This window comes from Microtus oregoni, unplaced genomic scaffold (assembly GCF_018167655.1).
Source record: "Microtus oregoni isolate MIOR12 unplaced genomic scaffold, Mior012 000001F_ref0000356, whole genome shotgun sequence".
In the NCBI taxonomy this organism is placed as follows: Eukaryota; Metazoa; Chordata; class Mammalia; order Rodentia; family Cricetidae; genus Microtus; species Microtus oregoni.
The window spans coordinates 54335282-54347315 of record NW_024543060.1 but is presented as its reverse complement, the minus strand read 5'-3'; positions in this window follow the sequence as shown (position 1 = coordinate 54347315).

Sequence of the window (12034 nt, the reverse complement as noted above, 5' to 3'; positions counted from 1 at the left end):
TGCATGAGCTAGCTTGTTGGAGCCCACTTCCTATGGTGGGAGGCCATGATCAACCTTAATGCAGGGGGGAGGGGCTTGGTCTGGCCCCAACTTAATGTGCCAGACTTTGTTGACTCCCCATGGAGCCCTTACCTATTGGGAAGAGTGAATAAGGGGTGGACTGGGGGGAGGGCAAAGGTGGTGGGAGGAGGGATGAGAGGAGGAGGGGTGGTAAAGAGGAGGGATGGGAAATATAACTTTGGTTGGAATGTAAGATGAAATGTAAAAAAATAAATTTAAAAAATTATAATAATTTTAATGTTGATGCTAAATTTTAATGAAAATGTAGGTTGTTAGAAAGAGATGTCACCTGTTGATAGTTTGTTTTGACTGTTCTTTTGTTTTCTTTCTTTGTTTTTCGATACAGAGTTTCTCTGTAGTTTTGGAGCTTGTCAGCCAGCCTCTGCCAACCAAATGCCAACCACTGCCCGACTGACTGCTCGTTTGTAAATCAGAGGAGAGGTTCTTGCTTCTGTTCTCCTAATTCATCAGAAGAGGCTTTGTTGTTGTTGTTTTGTTTTTGTTTATTTATTTTTAAAGAGAACTGATGTCTTTAGCAGAGCTCAAGTATACATGAAAATGGGATGGGATTTACCAGAATAGATGCCATGCATAAGCAAAATTATAGTACTACATACAGGCTTGGGAGTTGAAATAAACATTTTAAAAAACATCAAAATAAATAATTGAATGAATTATCAGTTTTCAGACTCGAAAAATAAAAGAGTTGCTGAGCTCACGGTGTCTCTTCACAGCAATAGAAACCCTAACTAAGACACACACAAAGCTCTGAGTTCATCCCTGCCGTCACCGCCACCATCATCCCCCTGCAGAGGAAGGCGGTTCTCTGAGTTCAAGGCCAGCCTGCTCCAGGACAACCAGCGCTACACAGAGAAACCCTGTCTTGTAAAAAAGGAAAGAATTATGAGCTCAGAGATGGTAAGGACAAGGTCTAATACATAGCGGCATGGTTTTGCTCTCTGGGGATGGACCATTCTGTAAAGTAAGAAGCTAAAGAAAGAGTAGAGAAAAGGAACAGGGTTTGCACATTGTGTTCAAAGCTAGGAGCTGGGTGGAGAAGGAGAGGTCCAAAGGAAACATGGCAGAGAAATGTCTGCTCTAAGCAGTGCTGTTTTATTAGCTGAGCAGAGTGTGCCATGAGCCAAACACACAATCCTGTTGTAGCAGTAATGGTTTTATTCAGCAGAGAGAGTTACACTAACAGAAGCCCTTATTGTTGGTGACGGGCATGGTGGCACACATCTTAATCCTAGCACTCAGGAGGCAGAGAACACAGACAGATCTCTGTGAGCTTGAGGCTAGCTGGGTCTGCATAGTGACCTCTAAGCCAGCCAAGGTTATATAAGTAAGACCCTGTCTCAAAAGGACAAAACAAACAACCTACCCCCCAGAAAAATCCTGTTGGTCTTTTATAGAGAACCCTCGCTCCCTGAAACAGCTTTCAACCTAACATTCAAAATTAACTGACGAGTGGGGTCACCATGGATGTCCCTAATTACAAACACCTTGTCATCTTTCATCTCGGCCACTTACATTGGGATAGCCATCTTCAAAGTGCTATGAGTTTATACTATATTATATTATAGTCACAAATCTTATAGTTCTTTTTAAACATGCTCTTAAAAATTCAGCCTGAACTTTACCTTTCTGAAGACCGTTGCTGTACCCACAGTTTAGACCAGGCTTCCTGTCTCCTCCCTCCACCTTCTGACGGCACTCACTGTATGTCAGTCAAGTCCTGGCACAGTGAATAAATGCTCTGTCTAAGAAGCAGCCCTTGGAGAAGACGAGCCAGCCACCTTTTTACAGGCTAAGGCCTTCTGTACAGGCTAGCAGGCCACATTCCTGTAGCCTGAGGGATGAGGGAGGAAATTCTTCAAGTCAGGAGAGCAGTAAAGCTTTCAAATCAACACCCAGAACTTTAACAAAGCTTTAATAAAACCACAAGGCTAAAAATTGCATGCCTTTTTAAAAATTAGGACAAATTATTATTTACATTTATTTATTTAGGGTGTTTGTATGTATAAATGTGTGTATACAGTGTATATGTATTTGTATGTGTATACTTATGTGTAAATATGTGTGTATGCATGTGTATATGTATTTTTGTGAGTGTTAATGTGTGTATGTATTTTTATGTGTACATTGTGTATGTATTTGTGTGTATATGTATTTGTATGTGTGCATGCCTTGCGTATGTGTGTATATATGTGTGTGCATATGTATATGTATTTGTATGTTTGTACATGTGTGTATATGTATTTATACACATGTATATGCCTTTGTGTGTGTGTGTATTTGTGCATGTCTGTGTGTGTGTGTGTGCATGCATACTCAAAGCATGCATGTGAAGGTCAGAGAAAAACTTGCAGGATGATGGAGGAAGGTCATTGGTTAATAAACAAACTGCCTTGGCCCATTTGATAGGCCATCTCTTTGGTGGGTGGAGTAGGCAGAACAGAATGCTGGGAGGAAGTGAGGCAGACGCCATGCCGCTCCTCTCCAGGGCAGATGCGATGCAGCCAGCAGCCAGGTCAGACATGCTGAATCTTTCCCAGTAAGCCACACAGATTATTAGAGATGGGTTAAGCAAAATATGAGAATTAGCCAGTTAGAAGCTAGAGCTAGTGGGCCAAGCAGTGTTTAAATGAATACAGTTTGTGTGTTGTTATTTCGGGGCATAAGCTGGCCAGGCAGCCAGGAGCCGGGCTGCAGGAACGCAGCCCGCAGCTCCACACTACAGCAGGAGTCAGTTCTCTCCTTCCACCATGCAAGTTCTGGGGGTCAAATTTTGGGTCATCAGGCTTGGCAGCGAGTGCCTATACCTGCTGAGCCATTTTGCTGGCCCTGGATGAGGACAAATTTAAATGTAAAGATTAAGTAGGCAAAGTAAATGATAACTAGAATTAGTCAGATGTCCAGGTACCCTAAATTAGAAGTTGAAGCAAGAAAATGTCCAAATGTCCCTTTTGGTGCTTTTTTCTACAGCTCATAGCATTCCTTGGTTATGTGCTTACTTATAGCTAGGGTGACACTATAGACCCACTGACACAGACCAGGCTAGCTTCAAACCCTGACTGTAGTGATTTAGATGAGGAATGTCCCTCAGAGGCTCATGCCCCCAGTAGGTGGCACTGTTTGGGAAGGTGCACCCTTGCTGGAGAAAGTACATCTCTCAGGGTGGGCCTCACCCCACTTCTTCCTGGTTGGTCCCTCAGCTTCCTGTGTGCAGTTGAGATGTGATCTTATTAACTTCTTATTAACTAACTCTTACATCACAAATTAACCCATTTCTATTATTTTATGCTTTAGCAGGAGGCTCGTGGTTTGTTACCTCACATCTTCTTGGGTGTCTGCCCGACTCCGCCTTCTTTCTCCCTGCATTCAGTTTAGTTTCCTATCTAGCTATATTCTGCTCTGCCATAGGCCAAAGCAGCTTCTTTATTAAGCAATAGTAATAAAACATAATCACAGCATACAGAGGGGAATCCTACATCATCTCCCCTATTCTGTCTAAATAAGAAGGAAGGTTTTAACTTTAACATAGTAAAATTACATATAACAAAACAGGTATCAAGCAAGAATTACAGTTACAATATTTAGTCTATTTTTATCTGGCAAAATTAAAGAAAATATTTTATCATATATTTTATCTTTGTGAGTCTAAAGTTTTATATCTAATTTACTTTTTATCATTACTAAGGAAAACCGTAACTATAATTATCTGTCTTATTTCCTTCAAAGATCCTAGAAGGATATAATATTACCTAAGTAAACAGGAAGTGCATTGTAAACAATTTCCAAAGTTCTAGAAATGACAGGGACATCTCGCTGCCTGGACAGTCACCCAAACTTCTTTTGTAATGTTGGGGCATCCATCTTCAACCTACACGCCCACGATATCTGGCAGACTTTTCAGTGAAGCAAGAAATTTGAAGACCTGTTCTGATTTGTTCTGGCAAAGTTAGTCAGTTGATTTCTTCTGTGTGCTGTAGAATGTCCGTTTCTTCTGTGAAGCAGGAACCCTGAAAGACCATAATGTTGGGGAATGTTATTTTCAGGTGTGTAAATTTTGTTTATGTTGCATCTGTTTAGCTCTGTGAAACTGTGTTACTGTGCCTGTCTGAAACACCTGATGGTCTAATAAAGAGATGAACAGCCATATGAGGCAGGAGCAAGGATAGGCAGGGCTGGCAGACAGGATAAACAGAAGGAGAAATCTGGGAGGAGGAAAACTGAGGAGCAAGAGAACAAGGAGCGGAGGCGGTCAGGGGCAGCCGCCCAGTCACCCCGCTACAGCAAGCCATGGACCGAGAGTTTCTTGCTGCCAGGCAGTAGCTCACAGCTTCAATCCCAGCACTAGGGAGGCAGAGGCAGGAGAAGCTCTGTGAGTTCGAGGTCAGTGTGGTCTACAGAGCAAGTTCCGGGACAGAATCCAAAGCTCTAGAGAAACCCTGTCTCGGAAAACCAAAACCAAAAAAGAAAAGAAAAAATCCTGCAAGGTTCTCAGGAGGCAAAAGCAAGTAAGTTCAAGACCAGCCTGGTCTAAATACTGAATTCAGGCTAGCCAGGGCTACACAGTGAGGCCCCATCACAAAAACAAAATGAAAGGGAAAAAAGAAAGAGAAAAACAAAACACAGCAAAAAGCATTTCGTGCATGCAACACACTGCACCACACCCAGAGAAGCAGAAGGAGTGTTCTTGGTTTACTGACCAGAACAAAGCACACACTAACATGTTACAGGATGACACACACGATAGCATGATACTGACTGTACCGAGTGCTGTGGCCCTGAGTCACCAGGGGTCCTGACTCACAGTGTCTCCATCAGATCTCTGAAGAGCCGAGTTCCCTGTCTTCAAAGGCTTCATCACAGTCTGTGATCGGGTAGCAATCAGACAGTCATTTCCCCTCACACCACTGCAGCATGAAAGACTATAGACAGACAGACAGGCAGGCAGGCAGACAGACAGGTAGATAGATAGGTAGGTAGGTAGTTAGGTAGATAGATAGGTAGGTAGGTAGATAAGTAGATAGAGCAGTCCAGATAGATATAGTTCAAATGCCTGCAGCGTACCAAAAAATACAAATAGCATATGAACTGAAGGTCATGGTCAAATTCCTTCCTAAAATGTTTCCTTCCTGGGAAGGATAGCAGCCATTCAAGAACCTCAGTGAGGGTGCACTCAGTACTAATCACATGACTGACCACATATGCTGTATGCAGTCACACCCAGGCAAATAACTGCTATTATTTTTACAGAGTAAAACTCAAATCCAGACTCTCTCTCTCTCTCTCTCTCTCTCTCTCTCTCTCTCTCTCTCTCAGTTTTTCAAGACTGGGTTTCTCTGTGTAGCCCCAGCATCCTCGAACTTGCTCTGTAGACCAGGCTGGCCTTGAACTCCCGAGGGCACCAGCACTGCCAGGCTTAACTTTATTTTCCATTCCGGTGAACACTCAAGGTGACTATTAAAGCAGACTGCTCTTTAGGAATACTTGTTCATGTTCTTGTGTGATGCGTTTGGATGTAAGCAGAAACCCAACAAGACACATTTAAGAAATGTAAGTAGAAATGAACATGTAGTCTTTCAGAAATAATTTTTTTAATCACATAGAGATACGTTTTCAAATCATACAAAAGTCCCCAAGCTTGGGAACAAAACTCCAGCTAGGTTTTTCTGGTCCTTAGGTGAACCCATTGCTTTCTAAATCTGAACCTACTGACAGAAACTACAGACTTTCTCACAGTCGTTTTATAACCGAAGTATCTCTCTGCCCCTTTCCTCCCTCACCTCCTCCCCACTTTTCATTCCCCTTTGGGACAGTCTCACTCTATTGCCCAGGTTGGCCCTGAACTCCCAACTTCAAACAATACTGAGTAGTTGGAAACACAGGTTTTCATTGCCACACCAGCTTTCTGTGTTGAGTACTGGTTTGTTTGTTGGTTGGTTGGTTTTTTAAGATTGAATTTAATAGCCAGGTGGTGGTGGCACACACCTTTAATCCCAGCACTCGGGAGGCAGAGGCAGGTGGATCTCTGTGAGTTCGAGGCCAGCCTGGTCTACAAAGCAAGTTCCAGGATAACTAGGACTATTACAGAGAGAAACGCCCCCCCCCCCAAAAAAAAAGATTTTGAATAAGTTTATTTGAGGAAAGTAAAACGAAACAGATAGGGCTGGTGAACTGGGGATCTCCCAGAACCAGAGCAAAGTCTAAAGCTTCAGCCAGGTGTCTTTGATATTGTTAAAGTCAGAGCCTGGGGTGGGAAGTCCTAAAGAACTAGATATCCTCAACCCTCAACGGGTCATTAAAGAGACAAGTAGCAATAAAAACCAGAAAAGGGGTGGGAGGAGGACTTTGTTCAATATGGCTGCATTAGACAGAGGAACAAATAAAGAGGTCAAGTCCATCTTTGAGGTCCCGACATGAAGTTTAGGTTTAAACAAGAGGTGTGCATAGAGAGCTAAGCAGTCCTGGTCAGGATGGAGCCTGCTCACCATCCACACGTCACTGCCTGAGTCCTGGTCAGGATGGGTCCCTGCTCAGCATCTGCCCGTCACTGCCTGAGTCCTGGTCAGGATGGGTCCCTGCTCAGCATCTGCCCGTCACTGCCTGAGTCCTGGTCAGGATGGGTCCCTGCTCAGCATCTACCCATCACTGCCTGAGTCTTGGTCAGGATGGGGCCCTGCTCAGCATCTGCCCGTCACTGCCTGAGTCCTGGTCAGGATGGGGCCCTGCTCAGCATCTGCCTGTCACTGCCTGAGTCCCTGAGCCCCTGTCTCACAAAGGATAAGTTGGTCTGACAATGTCAGAACAGTGAACTCTTTCTCCTGGAGACAAGCTCCTCCCCTGTCTGCACCAAGCTTCTGTCTTTCCTACCCCCCCCCTTTCCTGGGGGAATTCCATTTTCAATTAATTGCTTGTAGTCTGAGAGAAGGACGCAAGAGTCTCTTTGGACTGTATTAATTTCTGTCAAGACAATCTCACAAACACATCAACAGACAACATTTGTAGGGAAAAAAAGTGAGACACAGACAGCAAAGGTATTAGCCACAGCCCAGGCCGGTCACCCAGTTGCTGGTTACAGGGTCTCCAACAGCCAAGAGAAGGTTGGTGACAGGCGTTGCATTCTCTACTGGTCTGGACTATGACAAAGCAGGTGATCAAATCTATGAAGTCCCACAAATTTTATTTACCAGGATTCACCATTACTTTGTAGCTCAGGGAAATCTCTTAAGTAGGAAAGAACTGAGAGGAAGAAATACATAAGATATATAGCCAGAAATGCTGCTCTTTAGAATTTAAGCTCACTCTCGAACTTCCCGGAGAGGTTGGAGAGACCCTGCTGGTGTTAATCATCACAGTGACCAGTTAGAATCCCAGGGAGGGGACAGTTGAGAAGGAAGGAAACTGTTGTCTGAAGGTCAGAGCATTAAGATCCGGGTGACTTAGCAGGTTGCTACACCAGAATCACCCCTTTCGAACAGAGACCATTATGTGTGGCCTTCTCATCTTGGCTCCAGGGTGTACTCCTCTGCCTGTAATTGTGTTTGCTTTCCTTTCCTCCTCTAATGAGAAGGGAAACTGTAGTTGCTAAGTATTTGAAGAAAACATTAGAGCAACTGCAAAGGAAAGGGCCAGGCCCTAGCAGAGCTGGGGTGTGGCGAGGCTGGGTCCTCTTGCTGCCCACCCTCTTCTCCCCCCTTTTGTTCTTTTCATTCTGATTATTGCCACATCACCTTGTTTCTTAGCCTTTCCCAACACCTCTTCCCACTTAAAACCAAAGTTAAACCACTGACAAACACAGCTCTGGAAGGCGGCTACAAAACTCTTCTCACTAGCCAGTGCAGGGGAACGTGGGGAGCTGGAGAGATGGCTCTTCCAGAGCACCCAGGTTCGATTCCTTACGCCAACGTGGTAGTTCACAAACATCTGTAATTCTACTTCCGGAGGATCTGAAAGAAAAGAAAAGTCCTTTTCCTGTAAAGTCAACATGCAAGTCCTCCTCTCTCTCCTCCCTCTCCTCCCTTTCTGAAGAGAGGGAGGGTGGTGGTGTCTTACGCCTTTAATCCAAGCACTGGGGTCGCAGAGACAAGCTTATCTCTGTGAGTTCAAGGCCAGCCTGAACTCTGATCTACAAAGTGAGTTCCAGGACAGCCAGAGCTACACAGAGAAAACCTGTCTTGAGAAATAAAAAAAAAACTTGATTTGAGAGATGACTCAGAAGTTAAGAGCACTGGTTGTTCTTCCAGAGATCCTGAATTCATTTCCCAGCAACCCCATGATGACTCAAAACTATCTATAATGAGATTTGGTGCCCTCTTACGGCATGCAGGAATACATGCCAGAACACTTATCTATAATCAATAAGTAAATGTTTGGAGAGAAAAAAAAGAAAAATCAAAAAAACAAACCAAAACAAAAATAGTATAGCTAGATTTGTATAACTAGTTTGGGGTTTTGCTATCTCTGATTCACTCAATGAAAAATTGCATCAGACCTGGATAGAAGACTCAGTCACTTAACAGCACTTGTCGCTCTTGCATAGGACCTGGGTTCAGTTCCCAGGGTCCACATGGTGGTTCATAACCATCTGTAACTCCAATTCCAGGGGAGTCAGTACCCTCTTTTCTGAGGGCACCAAAAATGCATGTGGTGCACATCGGTGCAGACAAATTACACATAAAATAAAATGAATCAACTGAAAAATAAGAAAAAGTAAAAGAAACATTGCATCAGTCATGATCCTTAGTTGTAAGCAGCAGAAAGCAACACTAACTTTGAGTGATGCAGGAAAGAAAATATGTTAAAAAAAAATCAACTCAGCTAGGCAGTGGTGGTGCACACCTTTCATCCCAGCACTTGGGAAGCAGAGACAGTGGATCGTGGTGAGTTCGAGGCCAGCCTGGTCTACAGAGTGAGTTTCAGGACAGCCAGGACTGTTGTTACACAGAGAAACCCTGTCTTGACGAAAAGGTGGGGGATGAACTCAATGAATCAGGGAATACTCTAAGAGATAGTTTGGAAGTTGAGCAGATTGAGAGGAGTCAGGCATAGTCAGAGCCACAAGCAAAGGTATGGCCCAAGCCAGCCCAGAGAAAACACCCCATTGTCTGTAGGACACTGGGCAGTAGAGCCTGCACCGCTGCAGAATCTTCTGTGAGATCTTGACTTTCCCATTATTAGCACCTGATCTAAGTGGAGGTAGCTTGCCCTTCATCTTAGTTGTCCTGGAACTGGGAAAGCAAGCACGTGGACTTTTGCTTTTTTAGTTGCCTTCCACTGAAACATGCACAGAGAATGCTTTACGCACGGAGAAGGAGGTTAGAGGTTAAGCAATCTAAAAGAATAATTAGTGTCCACTCCAAAGTATGTGTACCATCTCTACTCTTGTTTACACAACCTCTAGACACAATATTTGGGCCACAATGCCGAGTTGCTTGGAACTCCTAGATTAAAGTAATCTTTCTGCCTTCATGTTGTGTTCCCTTTTCCTGGGGAGATGGGTGACCAGCTGGGGTACCAACGACAGAACACAGTACAATTCCACCTATTAGAACATAGGTCTGCAACTTTGGCCTCATCTCATAACTTGAATTAGGCCACGCCTCCTTACAGCTTCCTCTGGGACAGAGGGTTAAGAACCTTGTCTGAGGATTAGAGACTCACAGGTAGAGAGCTTGCCATTTCCTCCACAGCAGTTGGAAGGGAGAGGCACCTGCAGGTGGGCATGGCCCAGGCAGCAGTCTGACATCAGGGGCTGCTCATGCCAGGCAACCTCTATCCCTACCTGGAGCCATTGCTTTAGAGAGGGCAAATCTAGTTTGATTTCTCATTCCTCAGGGTCCTTAACTTAGGCAGTTGATCCTGGGACTCTCTGCTCCTGAGTGCTGGGATTAAAGGCCACCACTGCCTGGCTCTAATTGTTCCTTTTAGTTATTCATTCGCTGTTCAAAACTCTACCTCCAAATCAAGCTTCAGTTCCAGGTTTTCTACTCTTGAGTGTTCTGTGACGTTTCCTCACTCCATACTTAGCAACTCAACGTTTTGCTAGTTCTAGTATCGTTTTCTTGGGCTGGAAAGAGGGTTTGGCTAGGATCCACTACAGCAATTGCATCCGTGTAATTACACTACACCTATGCCTTTCTTTGTGTCTATGGTACTGGTGTTTGGTCATTTGTCTGGTGTGTTCAGCGTTTCCCCTCTTCTCTGAAGACTCAGCAAACGATGGACAGACTGAAATCTAAAATGGCAAATAAATTTATAGTGTGCAGAAGCATAGAAACCTCACAAAATGTAAGACTCAAAGGGCCCAGCAATTGGAACTTGGCTAATATCCTGCACTACAGAGAGTATTTGAGTACTATTTGAGGCTTGCGGCTTCTGCTGGCGGGTGGCCAATGGGTGAAGGGACAAATGCACAGTTAAAAGATTGTTTTGCTTTCCGACTCTGGAATGTTAGCACCGCCCTCAGAAGAGTGGTGAGGGCTGGTGGCAGTCTAGATGACCTCATGTGGATTGTCTTTAGGCAGGCATGCCTCGACAGATGCCACTGCTTGTTATCTGCCATACTGATGCAGGTAGATGGACATTTACTACAAGGGAATGGCTTTCAGAGAGACACTGTGTCTGCCCCCCCCACAAGAAGCCATCCCAAAGTATGGCATGAAGTCTATTTCGGGGAGGCATGTATTGGTTTATTTTTTTACACACCGTAAACATCCAGTACTAAATCCTAGAAAGACTGAAGATTAAAGGCAGGAATTTACACATGCTACAAAGCACTCTCACCATAACCATGGTTATTACCCACAGGTCTTTGATGGGGATTAACTGTCACGCCCCTCACATACATGGTTTTGTTTGGAGATGAAGTTTTGATATGTAACGAGGCTAGTTTCTGTTCTTTATTCAGCCTGGGCTAACCCTGAACGTTAGATCCTCTTGTCTTAGTCTCTTGAATGCTGGGCTTACAAGTGCATACTACTAGGCCCGGAATTTTATGCTACTACTTGAGGTGTCTTTCTTTCTTATTCTCTCTTCCTCCCTCCCACCCATCTGTTCATCCATCATTTTACCACATAACCCAGGTTGGACTCATACACAAGGTAAAACTCTCAGACTCCTGAGTGTTGACATCACAGGTATGTGCCACCACACCCGGCTTGAAGTTTTCGTCCATTTGGTATTAGGTATAGAATCTGACAACCAGAAATCTAACTGTATTTGGTTTCATAAAGGAATGATTTAAAAAGCCACACCAAGTCCTTGAGGTTAATAATGGTGGAGGACTTATTTCAACACAGGATCTCATGTTGTGTCTGGCTGGCCTCAAACTTCTGATCCTCCTGCCTCCACCTCCTAAGTGATGGGCCTACACATGTGCACCATCATGCCTGACTTATCTGGTACTGGGGATGGAGCCGGGCAAGGCTTTATGCTGCTGGGAAAGCCCTCTACCCGCTCAGCTACGTCTTTCTTTCTTTGACAAGGTCTCTCTATGTAGCCCAGGTTGGCCTTGAACTCATCAGTTTCTTGTTCCCTATTGCTGGGGTTAAAGGCCTATGCCACCATGCCTGGTCCAAATCCCAAAGAACAAAAGTTCCTTCTGTCTTCTTGAGATGGATTATCAATGTTATTCAAATTAGCTTTACATTGCTTGTCTCAAGCTATCCTCCTGTCTCAGTCCTGATTATCTTTGACTGTACAAATTGCCACCACTCTTGATTTAAGATCTGGGGCTTTTAATTTTGGTGCCGAGGATTGATCAATGCAGGACTGCCCCAACAGGAGCCTTATGATACCCTACATTCCTCTTTTTTTTTTTTTTCAAGACAGGGTTTCTCTGTAGCTTTGGAGCCTGTCCTGGAACTAGCTCTTGTAGACCAGGCTGGCCTCGAACTCATAGAGATCTGATCCACCTGCCTCTGCCTGGGATTAAAGGCATGCACAACCACCACCAGTTTACCCT